Source organism: Desmodus rotundus, chromosome 8 (assembly GCF_022682495.2).
Source record: "Desmodus rotundus isolate HL8 chromosome 8, HLdesRot8A.1, whole genome shotgun sequence".
Taxonomy (NCBI): Eukaryota; Metazoa; Chordata; class Mammalia; order Chiroptera; family Phyllostomidae; genus Desmodus; species Desmodus rotundus.
The window spans coordinates 129,540,204-129,555,974 of NC_071394.1; positions in this window are offsets into that span (position 1 = coordinate 129,540,204).

Consider the following 15,771-nt stretch of genomic DNA (forward strand, 5'->3'; position numbering starts at 1 on the left):
ACTTAATTGGTATTGTATTGAATCTTTAGATCGAGGAGGATAGGTATCTTTTAAATATAAAACATTGACTGTGTATCCATTTTCCTATCAATGGTGATGGGCTAGTTTTAGTTTCGTCCTACCACAGAGCATGTCTCCCTCAGCATACACAGCCATGCCTTTCAGCACAGATGTGCAAGAGGTTCTCCAGGGTATGTATCTGGAGTGGAATTGGGGGGCCATAGGCAAAGATGAATTTGCCATGAAGCTAATAAAGCTATTTTTAATTTATAATGTTGTATTACTTTCCTTAAAGAGAATTCCTCTTTGTATAAACCTCAGATCCCCAAATACCTGAATTTTCCCCTCGTTCTAAAACAGACCAGGGCAGACAGAGAAAAATCAAGCAGAGATTTGATGCAGGAAATTGGGTCAAAGGGTGTTGGAAGGACCGGAAGAACAAAAGGGAGAAGGCGATTTTACCTGGCAGTTAGGAAGCAGGGACTTGGGGCTGCAAACCTGCAAAGTACGCCTGCCGGACTGCTCTCCCGCCGGCTCCCCGCTATTTTCTGCTAGGGAGACACTGGCAGTAGACTGGAAGGGAGGAAGAAGAAAGAAACCATTCTGTTTCTGCTTCCGGAAGCGTCCGCATCCATGGGTAACTGCGCTGCGGAGGTGCCGGGGAGTTTCAGCAGCAGAGGTGCAGGAGTGCCCAGCTCCGGCCCCAGTGGTCCCGCTCTGTCCGGTCTCACACCCTGCCCCCACCGGACCGCCAGCTCCATTCTGTTTTCTTTCCAGGAGTTGGGCCTTCCCAGTTCCATTTCCTTCCCTCCCCAGCAGGAACTGTGCCCTGGAACTCAGAGCTGGCTGGCAAGTTGCTGAGTCTTCACCTCGTTCTCCTCCTGGGAACAGCACTGTCTCTAACCCATCCTCCCAGCCCCAATACACCCTTCAGCCCCACTTCTCTGCTGCTGGTGCTGGTGTGCATTGATGCTCTCAAACCTCACATGGTCCCACTCCAAACACTGTTGCATCAAAGTTTCCCTTTGCCTTCCTGTCTCTTACTTGATTAACTTTCCTCCAAGAGCTGCCTGATACCTCCACCATCTGTGACTAAAGAGTTTTATAGTGGCCCCAAGTGGAAGGCGAATCCACAGAACCCAGGACCCCAGTGAAAGAAGAAAAGCTAGAAGTAGGTTTGGGTAATCTCCGGTATATCCAACAGAGGGCAGCAGGCACCAGCGAATGTTGCCCGGTTAGTCCGCCCTTGGTGTTCCTGAGACACTGGCATGGCAGCATTTGACCAGGATCCTGCAGGCTGACAGCCCTTAGCTCCCCTCTCTGGAAGCCCAGCAGTGGACTCCCCATGGGCTCTCCTGTTCCGGAGTCTGCCTCCCTCAGGAATGTTGCCACCGCCCTCCCCCCTCTACAGCCCCCTCTCACTCAGAGCAAAAGCTGAAGTCCTCCCTGGCCTCAGAGACCTGGCCTGCCACCGCACTCCTGCTCCCCCTCGCTCAGCCCCTTTGGGCTCCTTGCTGCTCCTCGAGGCCTCAGTTGCAACCACGCTTTGCGTGTCTGCAAGACTCTCCCTCTGCCTGTCTGCAGGACTTGCTCCCTTGAACTCCTCCAAGTCTTTGGGAGACCTTCCCTGAGCACAGAGTCGCACCACCCAGGTCCCCCTTCCAGAGGGTCTAAAGGAAGAGCAATCACCAGACAACTGCCAGCTCTCAGTTCCCCCAGGGTCCCCCTCGCTGCCTAGAGCCTTCCCTGAGGTCACACGCCCCGGGGGATCCGGTGGCTGAGTAAAGCAGGGGCCTCGGGGCCTGGTGGCCTCTGCCTTAGGCCGGACACTCCAACTGCCGCACTTGCTCCAGAACTCCCCACCAAGGCTTCGCTGGGCCTGCATCTCTGCTCAAGTTCTCCCCCTGCCCCATCCCGCTTCCTCCCCCTTCCTTTCACAGGCCTTGACCCCAAACTCTACCCCGGCCTGTGCTTCCAGAGGACCTAACCTACCATCCCTACCCATCGCCCTCCCAGCTTCATCTTTCTCTTCAGAATAACCAACAGCTAACACACAGTCCAGTTTGCTTTCCCATTTCCTCTCCTCACTAGAATGTAAGCCAGGTGAGGGTGGGGATTTTGCCTCTTTTCTTCATAAATGTACCCCCAGTACCTACAAGAGTACCTGTGGTACAGCAGGCACTAAGTAAATGTGATGGGTGAATGAATGAGTGAGCGAGTGGGACAAGGACTGTGGGTTATTTCGGTTATTTTGGGAAGGTTGGAACAGGTGAGGGAGGAGCATCCTTAGTCTGGCTTCCCCAAACGCTGAGCCAAGATGAGGTTACTTACTGGGAAGAGAACCCCAGAGCACAAGGGGGACGGAAGTGGGTGAGGCCTGGGCGGGCGTGAGCTGTCAAGCGGCAGGGGTCTGTGGGGTCAGGAAAACCATGCCAAGGGCCTTCCAGAACAGCACACCTGCAGGACAGGTGACTGGGACATTTTTCTATGGGCTTCCTCCCACTGGTCCAGGGTTAGCAGGAGTGTGGATTGCCTGTGGCCCAGGGTGTCTGCTGAGCCTGCCCCACTGGACGATCGAAGGGCCTTGGGGTACAGGAGACTCAGAGGGAGTGAAAGCTGACATCAGCGGGGAGTCTGTGAGGTGCTGTGACTGCTGGTTGGGGGGGGCATGCTGACAAGGAGGTGGGAGTGACGCCATCGCATGAGGTTTAGACAGGTCACAGAGGCCACGGCACGGACTGCACTAGAAAGGCTGAACCAGGCCTGGCAGTGGGGGTGGGGAGAGGAGAAATCTTACAAAGCCATGTGGGCTGGAGAAGCGACGAGACTCTGGGGCAGGGGTGAAGGGCTAAAAGTGGGAGGAGGCATCAACACCAACAGGGGAGGGGAAAGGGGGTCAGGTTGGGTCCACATGGGATGTGTTTGGCCCCAGGGGACAGGAAGGTGGATGTGTCCTGTGGCCCCACGTGGGAAGGAAACTAGGTGGGCGGTGATCATGGCTCTGACTAAGAGGGGGGAAGGGCCGTCTGTCTAGGACTCCCCTTAGGGTCTTCCCTAAGGTCCCGAGGCCTCGAGGGCTCCCTTTAGCCCCAGGAGGCTGGCTGAGCTCGGGTGTGACTCCCCAGAGGTGGTTTACAGGAAGGTGACTCTTGGTGTACATTCTAGAGGTTTTGACAAAGGTGTAACAACAGGGACCCGCCATGATAGCATCCTAACGGAATCGTTTCCCTGCCCTGAAAATCCTCTGTGCTCCGTCTGCGTGCCCCTCCCTTTCTCCTAACCCTTGGCAAGTGCTGATCTTCTCGCTGGCTCCACCGTGTTGCTTTTCCAGAACGCCATATAGTTGGACTCATACCATACGCAGCCTTTTCAGACTGGCTTCTTTCACCCAGTGATATACAGCAAAGGTTCTCCCGGGTCTTTTCATGGCTTCATGGCTCATTTCTTTTTATCGCTGAGTCATAGTCCATTGTCTGGAGGTGCCACCGTTTATTTACGCATTCACCTACTAAAGGGCATCTCAGTGGCTCCCAAGTTCCAGCGACTATGAACGAAGCTGCTATAAACATCTACATGCAGGTTTTGGTGTGACAGAGGTTTTTCCGTCCTCTGGGTAAACGCCAAGCAGCCCGGTTGCCAGGTGGGATGGATAGAGTACGGTCAGAAACTGCCAAGCTCTTTCTGAGGCAGCTGTGCCGTTTCGCATTCCACCAGCAACGAACAAGAGTTAATGGAATCATTTTTTAATTTTATTTTCAGATAGTTATTTGCTAGTGTATAGAAACATAACTGATTTTTGTCTGTTGACCTTATATCTGGCAACCTTACTAAACCCCCTTATTAGCTGTAGCAGTTTTGCGTATATTCCTCAGGGTTTTCCACGTACCAGTATGTGTCCTCTAAAAGCACAGTTTTAGTTCGTCCTTTCCGACCTGGATGCTTCTCGCCTTTTTCCGACCTGGATGCTTCTCGACTTGTTCTCTGGCCTAGCTGCCCCGGCTAGAGCTTCTAGTAAAACACGGCATCGACACATCCGTGTCCAGCCCACACCTCCGTCCAGCTGGCTGGCTGGCTGACAGGTGTCTCCTACCAAGTCATGGCCGCCTCCCCATACCGCCCCTTCCGAAGTCGTCCCCGGTCCTGTCCTTCCAGTGTTAAAGTCAAGTCACCGTCCACTTCTCACTCTCGTTCATCCCATTGGCAAAATCGGTGGCCTCAACCTTCAAAACGCATCGAGAATCCGGCCGGTCCCACCAGCTCCACAACCATCAGTCCACTCGGAGCCTCGGCGTTGGAGGCTCGGGCCAGTGAGGAGACTCCTAGCCAGTGCTCCTGCCCCAGCTTCAGCCAAGCGATCCTTTCAGAACTAAGTCAGACAGCGTCACCCCTCTGCTAAGGCCCCTCCCACGGCTCCCACCACATTCTGAGAAAAGCCAAGGCCCTTACAGTTTCCCACCTTATTCTCTATGCTTTCCATAACAAAACATTTTGATAAAAATGACTTGTACACAAAAGTTCGTGACAGCTTCCTTGGTCATAGACAAAAAGTGGAACAAACCAACTGTCCACCCACTGGCGAACAGATAAACCGGAATACTCATCACTAAAAAGGACCGAACTGCTGATATGTTCAACATTCAAAACCGTTATGCTGAGAGAAAGCAGCCTTGTTCCAAAGAGTTCAGACTGTGATTTCATTGACAAGAAATCCTACAGCAGGCAAACCCAACCGATGGTGGGGCGACATCAGCTTCAGCGCCCTCTTGGAGCGCAAGGCCTGCCTCCCAGGCCAGGCAGGCAGCCTCCCGGCCTCACTGAGTGGCCCTGGGGAAGTCATGGCCTCTCTCTGAGCCTCAGCTCCCCCCGATGTAAATTCCCACGGAGGCAGACAAGGGGGCTGTGTGCTCCTTCCCATGCTGACAGCCCAGGATCTGCGACTCCCCTGTGAGCCACAGCCACCTCGGGAATCCCGTGCCAGCCTGCAGGTGGCTCAGGCCTCCGTGGCAGGGGCAGGGCAGCCCCTGGGCCCTGGAACTGGGGCATCAGGCAGACCTGTATGGGGCTGGGTGTTAAGCACCAACCAGACGTGGGCTGGGGACCCCTGTGCTCCCCCAAAGCACAGGGCGTGGAGGGTGAGGGGTCTGGCGGTCCCTCCTCACCCACTGTTCCTGTCTCTGGGGCTCTGCAAGCCAACGAACTTGCAGCCCTGAGAATAACAGCCCCTTGTCCAGAGTTCTGAGCCTTAATCCTCTTACGTGTCGCCAGCGGAAAGCGGAGCCGGTGCCAGCAGGGCTGCTCTGATTTCCCTGCCAGCCGTCCCTTGTCCCACACTCTGGTGCCAGCCCAGTCCCATCACACAGGGCTGGCGCCCTGGCCAACTAACTGCACAAGTGAATGTCATCGCTACTCAGGCCTCTGGTGACGAAGGGATTGGACTGTGAGCTCTGGGCAGGGCTGGCAACCCGGGGAGGTCTGAGCACCCCCTCGAGATCTACGGGCCAGTTCAGAGTCCCAACGTGGTCCAGTGTCGCCTGGCCCCAGGGTCTGCATCCCCCTAACCTGGAAGCCCAGACTGCTCCTCAGTCGAGAAGGAACCTTGCACAGGTGGTTACGGGATCTCCCTGGGCTCAGCCACCCCCCGCAGGAAGCATAGACGCAGGGAGCCCCAGATCTTGGCCCAGCCTGACGGGGTCCTGGTGCGACTCCTGGCCAGGGTTTCCCTGTCTGAGGAGTGGAGGGACGGACGCCAGGCCCTCCAGCTGGGCAGGAAGCAGCGCAGTGCCAGCCAGTGCTGGGCAAGAGGACTGGGGCTCTGAAGGGTGAGGGGAGGTGAGCGGGTGCCTGGGGTCGGAGGGGCAGACAGGCCCTTTCAGGAGGAAGGAGAGGCAGCCCCAGGAGCGGTGTTCTGAGGCTCTGGGGAAAGCAGGTGGCCGCGCACGACTCTGGAGTGCAAACCTCACTGCAGGCCTAGGCACCTCCCTGGGGGACACGTGCCCAGGGAGACGGGACTTCAGGAAGCCAGGGGACACACGGGGCATCGGTTTTCCCTGGACATTTCATTGGGAGAGAAGGTACAAATTCAACACGTAAGCACTATAAAACCCATCCTTCACAATTAAAATAGCCAGGAAGTCTAATCAAATGTTAAAGAGGAAACAAGACTTCAAAGAACTGAGTGTGTGGAGAGACACTTCTGACTCCGCTGGCCACCTTGAGGCCTGGCAGGGTGGGACACGACTGGGGCTCCGTTTGCACGGGCCGTCAAGGCCAACCAAGTCCACCAGACCAGGTCTCCTGCCGCCAAGGGTGCATGTGGAGCTGGGGTGACGGGCAGGTATTTCAGTGTGTTACGGTGAGGGTGGAATCAGAATGCTGTGTGCGTCCTCAGTCTGAGACAAAGGGGGGGTGGGTCGTGCGTGCCCTGGGAGCCCAGTGGAGGAGAGGGCCCCTCAGAGGACCGCAGTCTGTGGGCAGGGGGAGCTGGGAGCCAATTTGGAGGCAGGGAGAATTACGCAGCAAAGCAGAAGAGCCGAGATGCAAGTGATAACGTTTTGAAGCTGGAGTGGCGGCGAGGGCGGTGGAGGCCAAACACCCAGACGGGCAAGCATGCAGGGCATGGACCCCAGCCTGCTGGGGGTGTCCCTGTGCTGCAGACTGCTATGGGGCGGCTGGGACAGGTATGCAGGCGGGGCCCCTCCTGACTGGGGTAGCAGGTTCACCTGCATATGATCCAGAGCCAATTCGGACCCAGGAAGTCCACGTGGGAGAAGCAAGGCCAGGTATGGGCCCAACAAGGGTGCCCCACAACCTCCAAAGGGAAAAACCCAGGCAGGCAGGGCTGCCTCCCCTCTAGCTCTCTCCTGAGCCCCCGCAATCCCATTTCCGGCTCCACGGTTGCCTGGGACGGGGCAGTGGGGACCTGCACATTGCTGAGCCACCATCAGGCCACACGCTTGCCATCTTAGCTGAACACCAGCAGCCCTTCACCCAGCGCTTCCCAGATGGCTCCTTCTCAGCATCCTTTGCAGGTTCCCCTGCTGTCCCCAGGCCTGGGAGCCCACAGATTTCTGCTGCTAGTGTTGAGGGCTCTCTGTGGGGTATCTGCTGAAGGACAGCTCCTCGCAGCCCTAGCCCCCTGCTGGGACCCTGCCTGGCACACCCCCACTCTGCACTCCTGGTAGGGTGCTGGGGTCTTAGCCCAACATGCGGTGACTTCCCACTGTGCCCAACACTCGCTCTCCCTGCCCCTCCCAGCCCAGCTCCTGCGTTCATTCACTCATTCCTTCACCACTCATTCAACCCGCGCAGAGGCCCTTCTCCTGGGCCCGCGGGAAACACACGAGGAAGGCGGGCACAACACCAAGAAACAGAAAATAGCGCGACACCCAAAGGGTAGATTTCTAAACCAGGAAATTTCATAGTAGTTTCCCCTAAAGCGTGAATAAACGCAGAGTCTGCCTCGGTAAAGATACTGAACAGGTTGAGAGGTAAGACATAGCCTGGAAAAAACCGGTAGAAATATCCTATTAAATAGTGTATGACCCTCGCACCGTACACTTTGTTAAAAAAGTAAAATACATAAAAAGAAAATCACCAATGATGAGTGACATTGTTGTAATTGTGTACCTGAGAGTAATGTGACTTAGTTCTTTTTCTTAAGAAAAAAATGTACCTGCAAACCAAAGTGTTGCCAGTTCTATTCCCAGGGCAGGGCACAGGCCTGGATTGTGGGCCAGATCCCCAGTAGGGGGCGCTCAAGAGGCAACTACACATTGATGTTTCTCTCCCTTTCTCCCTCCTTTCCCCTCTGTCTAAAAAATAAATAAAATCTTTTTAAAATTTTTTTAAAAGAAAGAAAAATGTACTTTTAATAAGCCCAATTAGCACAGGAGCAGCAGGAGATAAAAAGGAACATCGGTCTGGGGGTGATGTCTGGACCAGCGGCTCTGTGAGGCCACTTCCCAACAGCCACCCTCGGTCACTTCCCCGAGCATTGGGCTCGTCCTTTAGAGAAACAGGACCTGTCACACGCCTGAGGGTGGCCACGAGCCTTGGGTGAGCTCGTGCTGTGAGTACCAAGCAGAGTACCTGGCTCGGGGGCCGCTATTATTCAGTTCACTAATAAAAATTTTGCAGAATCGAGGGTTACCAGGAAGGAGTATCTGCTCACTCAAGGGTGAAGCAGAAACCTTCCAAGCTTCCCCATCAAGCCCACGTCCCCTACACACTCCTGTCTGCAAATGTGGCAGAGAGAGAAGTCACCGTGTGCTTCAGGCTCAGCGGCAGCCTCAGCCGACCCCACAGGGAGGTCTGAAGCTAAAATGGTCCATCACGGGCCAATGGCATTGGGCCGAGGTGGCCAGGTGTTTTTTTTACCCCTCCATGGATCAGTCATTGGATGTGGGCCACCTGGAGAAGGGTGACCTCAGGCAAGGTGGCTCTGGGAGGCTGGGGCAAGTGCCCAAGAGGCCGATGGCTGTAGACCGCTTGCTGAGCGCACTCCTTCCTTGGGGGGATCTGGGCGGTGGTCCCAGCACACCACACAGGTGAGCACAGAGCTGGAGGTGGGCTGGGAGGACTGTCGGGGCCAGGCCATGTGGAGGGGAGGGCAAGATGACAGGCAGGGGGTGGGGCGGGGAATGACAGAGAAGGTCGGCCAACCAAGGCTGGAGCATCATTGGGGAGTTGGGGCGGTGTGAGCCCTGTGGCAGCCTGGAGCTCTGCTGATGGCTCAGAAAGTCAACCTGCACCCAGGAAGCAGCCGCAGAGCAGGGTTTCACTGATTACAAAGTGCCACCCACCCATCAGCAGCTGGCTGCCGGCACCGCTAACCCTGTGTGCTGGGACCCACACAGAGGAATAGATGCCAGGTGACAGCCAGGCTATGGGGCTGAGAGCTGCTTTCTGAAGGGCACACTCAGCAAACACACAGATGGCAGAGACGTGAACAATTAGCGCCTGTGGATCCTGGAGGACAGAGCTGGGGCTCAAAATGAACTTCGCGGGTTAGAAACACAGAACTCCGTTTCCACAAAGGACGAGTGCAGCTCGGGCACCCCAACCTCAATCGAACAGAGTCGTTACACCCCTCAGGGAAACGGCCTAGGGACCACATGGCTGTCAGCTCAGGGTGATCCAACAGAGGGATGCAGGACCTTGGTCGTGGGAACGAGGCAAAGCAGCGAGGCCCCCCGACCCAGGCAAGAGGGGAAATCAGGACCAAGGGACGTGCCTGCTCAGAACCCATCTCTCCCCTTCCAGGCACACATGGACCCCAGGACCCCTGAATCCCTTTCCCAAATGGCCCCAAACCTGCCACCCCAGCCCTCTTCCCTAGGGATAGGGTCTCAAAGGCCACAGGGTGTGAATTAAGCTGGGACATGCAGACCCAGATGCCCGTGTGCATTCTGAAGCACCTCACGTGGAGCCAGGCGTAAGAGGAAAGGGGGCCAAGCTGCGGGGCTTCTCCCCCAGCCCCACCGTGTTCTGGGGCACAGCCCTGAGTCCAAGAATTCTACAGGCAAGCTAAGCCTTCCAGGCCATGGGGGAGGCCTGAAGGTCCAAGGAGAGGCGTGATTATTGAATGGTTAGCTCGAATCGTAACTTGCAAACGTTCGGACATGGCTCTGCATTTGCACTTCAGCCCTGGTCCTGTGGATGCTGGGGAGGATGGGCCTGGGGCAAGTGGTCCCTCAGGGTCACACCCATAGTACAGAGACTCCTTCTGGGACCACCCAGGATGTCCTGAGTAGAGCCCCCAGGACTCTGAGGGGCCAGGAGAGTTGTCATGGGAGGGACAGCTGAAAGGACTGAAGACCTTCGGCCGGGAGGAGTGAGTGAAGGGTTGGGGACAGCATCCTGGTTGTCTTTGGTCCCAAAAAGCCCATCAAACTGAAAAAGAGATGGACCGATTCACTCTGAGTGCCCAGAGAGTAGAACTCAGACCAGGAGTGACTCAGGGAGGCAGGAGACTCAACAGGCTAGAAATTGAGCATCTAACAAGACGGTGGGGAAGGCGGTGGAAGAATAAAAGGGGAAAGAACAGACTTGCTGAAGGGTGTCCCCGGTACCGGTCTCCTGGTCTTTAGAAATTTGGTAGAACTGACTAAAGCCCCAACTAAAGCACCAGGAGCAGCCGGGAATCACATTCTTCCCTGCCCCAGGGTTGCCCTGGGTCTGACCCACGAAAGGCAGGTTGCACGCTTCTCCCAGACAAGGCCCCTCGTGGCCTTGCCATCAAGCATCTGAAAACTCTTCCCATTTTCCAGGAAGGGTAAACTGAGGCAGTGAGCAGGGAAGTCAGGGCAGCCTTGGCAACCCAGCTCTCCCCCAGAGGGGCCTGCCCTCTATCTCCGTTGGCCAGGCTTGCATCGGATTTGCGTGGCTTTGGCAGGGTCTTTGGGGGTGACCGACAATTCTCGTGTAGACACATGCGCGCCTGAGCCAGGGCCTGTGCCTGGCACTTGGCAGGGCCCGGGCAGCCGTAGGAAACCAACGGAGGCCTTTTTTCCTGTGGGAACTCATTTCGGTTGCCAGCAGAGTGAGGAACGGAGCTGTGCCACTTGGCTTTCTGGTGGTTACTCCTGGCAACTTTGCTCGGCCTTGTAGTGACATTGGGCAGGGACCCAGTCTCCCCATGGGTTTCTGTTTCTCCATCTGCAGAACAAGGGTGAACTCCCCGGCCTGGGGGCGGCCCGACCAGGAAGCATGTGGTCCTCCTTGAGAGGGCGACGCATCAGCCAGAGGAAAGATGAGCGAGGAGTGGGGCTGCCGCCTCCCGCATGACCGGCCCAATTAGGGCAGCGGGCAGTTCCCACCGGCGGCTCTGGCCGGCCCTCAAAGCCAGCGCGTGGGCCGGCAGCAGCGGGCTGTGTGTTTGACGAGGGCAGCTCGGGTGCCCGCTGGGCCTGGCCTCAGGAACTCTAAATGAGCGCACATAGTGCCAAGCCGGCTCCCTCTCTTCTGCAGGGCAGGCGTGGAAGGGCGCCAGCACCGGAGCGCCCAGCAACACGGGGGCAGAGCTGAGGAAAGGGCCACACTTTTGAGGTCTCCTGGAACCTCTGCCCAGGCTTCCCACGGGCACCCCAAAGACAGGGTGTCATTGGAGATCCAGATGTGGGTTCACTCCACAGGCTCCCCAAAATCTACCCCAAAGATGACTCAGCCCTATTCTAGGCCCAGGGCCACGGATGCAAACAAGAAACTGCCTTGTTCTCAGAGAACTAGTCTTCCATCCATCCATCCATCCATCCGTCCAATAAAAACTGCCAAGTACGTACTGTGCCCAGGGGCCACAGGTGTAAATATGACGGGACCTCTGCTCTCAAAAAACTATATTCGAAGGAGGTTCTTATGTGCTTCTCAAACGTTAATTTAAAATGGATCAGCATAGACCTAAATGTAAAACACAAAGCTATAAAATTCCTAGAAGTTACCATAAGTGAAAACCTAGATGGCCCTGGGTGGGTGGTGCCCTTTGGATGGACAGAACCCTGAAGACACCATCTGTGGACGATAAAACAGACAAGCCGCAGTTTACCGGCATGAAAAACTCCTGCTCTGCAATAGATCTTATGAAGAGAATGAGAAGACAGGCCACAGGATGGAAGGAACTATTTGCAAAAGACACACCTGATAAAGGACTATTAACCAAAATATACAAAGAACTCTTAAAACTCAACAATAATTTTTTTTCCCTGGCTGTGTGGCTCAGTGGACAGAGTGCCAGCCTGTGAACCAAAAGGTCGCTGGTTTCATTCCCAGTCAGGGCACATGCCTGGGTTGCAGGCCAGGTGCCGTCCCCAGCTGGGGGCACGTGAGAGGCAACCAACTGATGTTTCTCTGACGCATCAATGGTTTTCTCCCTCTCTTTCTCTCCCTTGTCCCTTCTCTCTGAAAATAAATTTTAAAATCTTCAAAAAAATAAATTACCAAGTAAAGCAAAGCTTAGAGTAAAATTTATAGTCTTAAATGGGTATATTAGAAGAAGAAGGACTGAAAAATAATGAGCCAAGCATCCATAAAGGTTAGAAAAACACAGTAAAAAAATGCACAATGTTAAAGAACAAAAAGAATAAAACTAAAAGCAGGAAATAATGAAATAGGAAACACATATATAACAGAGATGGTCAACAAGAGCCATGAAGTTGGGGTTTTGAAAGGACTAATACAACTGACAAGCGTCTCGTGTGACCAATCAAGGAAAAGAAAGAAGAGCAAATAACCAACACTCAGAACGTAAGCGGAGACGTGTCTATAGGCTCTGCAGATACTAACATTGCAAGAGGACATTGAAAACAGTATTATACCAAAAACCCGACAGTTTAGATAAAATGACCAAATTTCTAAGAAAATACACCTTATCAAAAGCGACCCCAAAACAGAAAACGTCAACCATCCTCTGACTGTTAAGGCAGTTAAATCCGTAAGCAAGAAAACATTCCACAGAGAAAACTGCGGGTCCAGATGGCCTCACCGCTGTGCTCCACCCAACACTCCAGGGAGAAATGGCGCCCACACGGCACACTCTCCCAGAGGATATAAAAAGAGAGTGTCCCGCCCAAGCCATTTCAACAGGCTGTCATAATCTTGATAGCAAATACCTAACAGGGACAAGTAAGAAAGTTACGGACCAGCCTAACGCATGAACACATGTATGCGCAAAAAATCTAAAAATACATGTTAGCGAATTTAGCCTCGCAACAAATTCAAAGGTTAATGCATCCAACCAAGTGATATTTATTGCAAAACTGCAAGAGTGGTTTAACATTTGAAAAAAATCAATGTAATTTTATGTATTAAGAGAATAAAGAGGGAAAATTACATGACTTTCTCAATAGATGCAGGAAAGCTTTTTATACACTTTCACATCCATTCAAAGTAAAAACTCTTCGCCAACTAGGAAAACTTTCCTAATTTGGTCTGGTGTCTGCAGAGAGCCTACAGCACACATTTCAGTGACGGGAGGCCGTGGCTTCCCCTCGGAGACTGGCAGTGAAGAACCTCAGAGCGTCCGCTCTCGTGCTCTGCTCGTAATGCACCGAGACAGGCCCTCACTCAAGCAATAACCCAAGAGAGGGAAGCAAAGTGTGTGAGAGGTGCATGGGGACAGACACAGCTGTCAGCGCTTGCAGGCCATCGGCTGCGTACATGGGAGAGCCAAAGAATCTACGTACATTCTCTTAGCATTGTAAGGGTATTGATCGAGTTTGCCGAACGTGAAATCAATATTACAATTATCGTTTCTGTATAAAATACAACAGAAACTGGAAAATTTAAAACTCTGCAAAGATATCCCTTATGATAGCATAAAAGAAAATCAAGCACCTGGAAAGAAATTTTAACAAATATATTTCATACAGAAAAACTATAGGACAACACTTAGAGAAAACAGACCACGGAGAAAGAGAACGCGTTCATCGATGGGAAAACTCAGTACTGCCGTGATCAGGTCTCCCGGGCTGACCTGTAAATTCTACCTAATCCCCTCAAAATCTCAAGGACTGTTGTCAGCATCTGGGTGGAAGCAACTCTCAGGAATGATTTTGTAACCGGAAAGGAAGATTGATACACTTGGCTACATAAAAATTAACTTTAATATTATCTTAATTAAGAGTATGAAATTCACCCTGGCTGGTGTGGCTCAGTGGATTGAGTGCTGGTCTGCATACTGAAGGGTCACCGGTTTGATTCCTGGTCGGGGCACATGCCTCAGTTGCGGGCGGGGTCCCTGGTTGGGGGTGTAGGAGAGGCAACCACACATTGATGTTTCTCCTACTCTTTCTCCCTCCCTGCCCCTCTCTCTAAAAAACAAAATGGATAAAATCTTAAAAAAAAAAAAAGAATACCCATGAATCAATAAGAAATAGAAAAGAGTTAAGCAGGTGCCTCACAAAAGCAGAAATCTAGATGACTAATAAGCAATCTAATGAGCATGTGGAAAGGGGCTCAATCTCACTAATAACTTGGGAACACCACCACCTGCCACCTAGTGGCTAAAACTGAAAACGTCTGAGAATATCAAGTGTTGGCACAAATGTGGAACAAAAGCAATCTTTGTCTGAAGCTGATGGGAGTTACTGATACAACCACTTGCAACGTTATCTTGGAAGGGCAAAAACAGCCTAAATTTCACAGACTTTATCTGTGAGAAAGGCGCGCACCTGTGCACCAGGAGACCGAGCCTGTGACAGACACGCTTCCTCCTCTGGCTTTGACAAACCGTTGGCCAGAGTGCTGCCTCATCTCCGCGTGCCTTTTTGCCCATGTCCTCTGGGGAATGCATGTCCATGCACTCAGGGGACAAGACTGTCACTCTTCCCCCCAGCGACGGGCGCCTGGGCCGAGGGAGGAGCTCCTGTTACTGCTGTGGGCGCTGGCTGTGCTCGCACGTCTCCTTGCTCACCTGACAGGTAAAGACCTATACCCCCTGGCTGGGCTCACTCTCACCTTCGGGCCTGGAGGGCGGGCTTACAGCCCCTTCCACTCCTCAGGATGCTTTTGCAGACCTTCCCTCGGGTGACCTCATGACACCGGGGAGTCAGTTCCACCAGGCAGGGCTTTGGGCCCGTTTTGTGCACTGCTATACCCCGGTGCCTAGCTCCTCCTGTGGAAAGGCAAGGATGGCGCCGACGAGGGGCCTCAGGCTCGGAGACGTCAGGGCTCCCACGTGGAGAGGCCTTCCAGCTCCGAGCCCAGGGTTCTGAGAGCCCAGCTCCAAGCCCGTGCCACTCCTGAGAGCCCAGGCTAACCTTTTCAGTTCCCTAAATTATATGAAAAAAAGGGCAAGCACCACAAATACAGTGTCTACGGTGTGACGTCACACAGAGGAAAGGACGCTGAAATGTGGAAGTCTAAGGTCTGGGTTCTACTATTGTCACTGACACTTCCCAGTCCCAATACCCAGTGTCCACACTCTGGTGAAGGTGTGAGGAGACCGTGGATGTGACAGTGTGTCGCAAACAGTGAGGTGTGGCTGTGAGTTGAACTGTGTCCCCCCACAAAGATGTATGGAAGTTATCCTAACTCCCAGTACCTGTGACTGCGACCTTATTTGGAAAAGGGGTCTTTATGTTGTAACCCATCTGTTAAGATGAGGTCGCATTGAACTAGGATGAGCTGTGAATCCAGTAACTGGTGTCCTTAGAAGGCCCTGTGGAGACACAGACACACGGGGACAGCGGCCACGTGAAGACAGAGGCAGACACTGGAATGATGTAGCCACATGCCAAGAATGCCGAGGGTCCCCGGCCACCGCCAGAAGCCAGGACCTCCCTGGGAGTGTCAGAGGGAGCAGGGCCCTGCTGGCACCTTGACCTCACAATTCCAGCCTCCAGAGCTGTGAGAGGGCCCGTTTCTATTGCAGGAGGCCACTTGGCACGTGCTGATCTGTTGTGGCAGCCCCAGGGAGGGGCTGCAGGTGAGACTGTGTGAAGAATACGCCTCGGACAGACAGACGGTTCAGCATTGCCAGGGTACTTCTCCCAAATGAAACCACCCATCCGTGCTGGAAGGCTCCCAGACAACTGAGTTTCCTTCCATGATGCCTAAGTTTCCCATATTTTCAGTTTGGCCTTTCCTTAGGCAAAAGGACACAGGAAAGGCTCTGGAGTAGGGTGGAAAAAGCAGAGAGAAGGGACCTGCGGACCATCACCTGAAAGCACCAGGCTGCTGAAGCAAGGAGGGGGTGTCCCCAAGTGCTCGGCAGTCACTGCGGGGGAGGCGGAGGGAGCTGACAGCAGAGCTGGAGGTCCCCAGAGAGGAGTCTGGCCG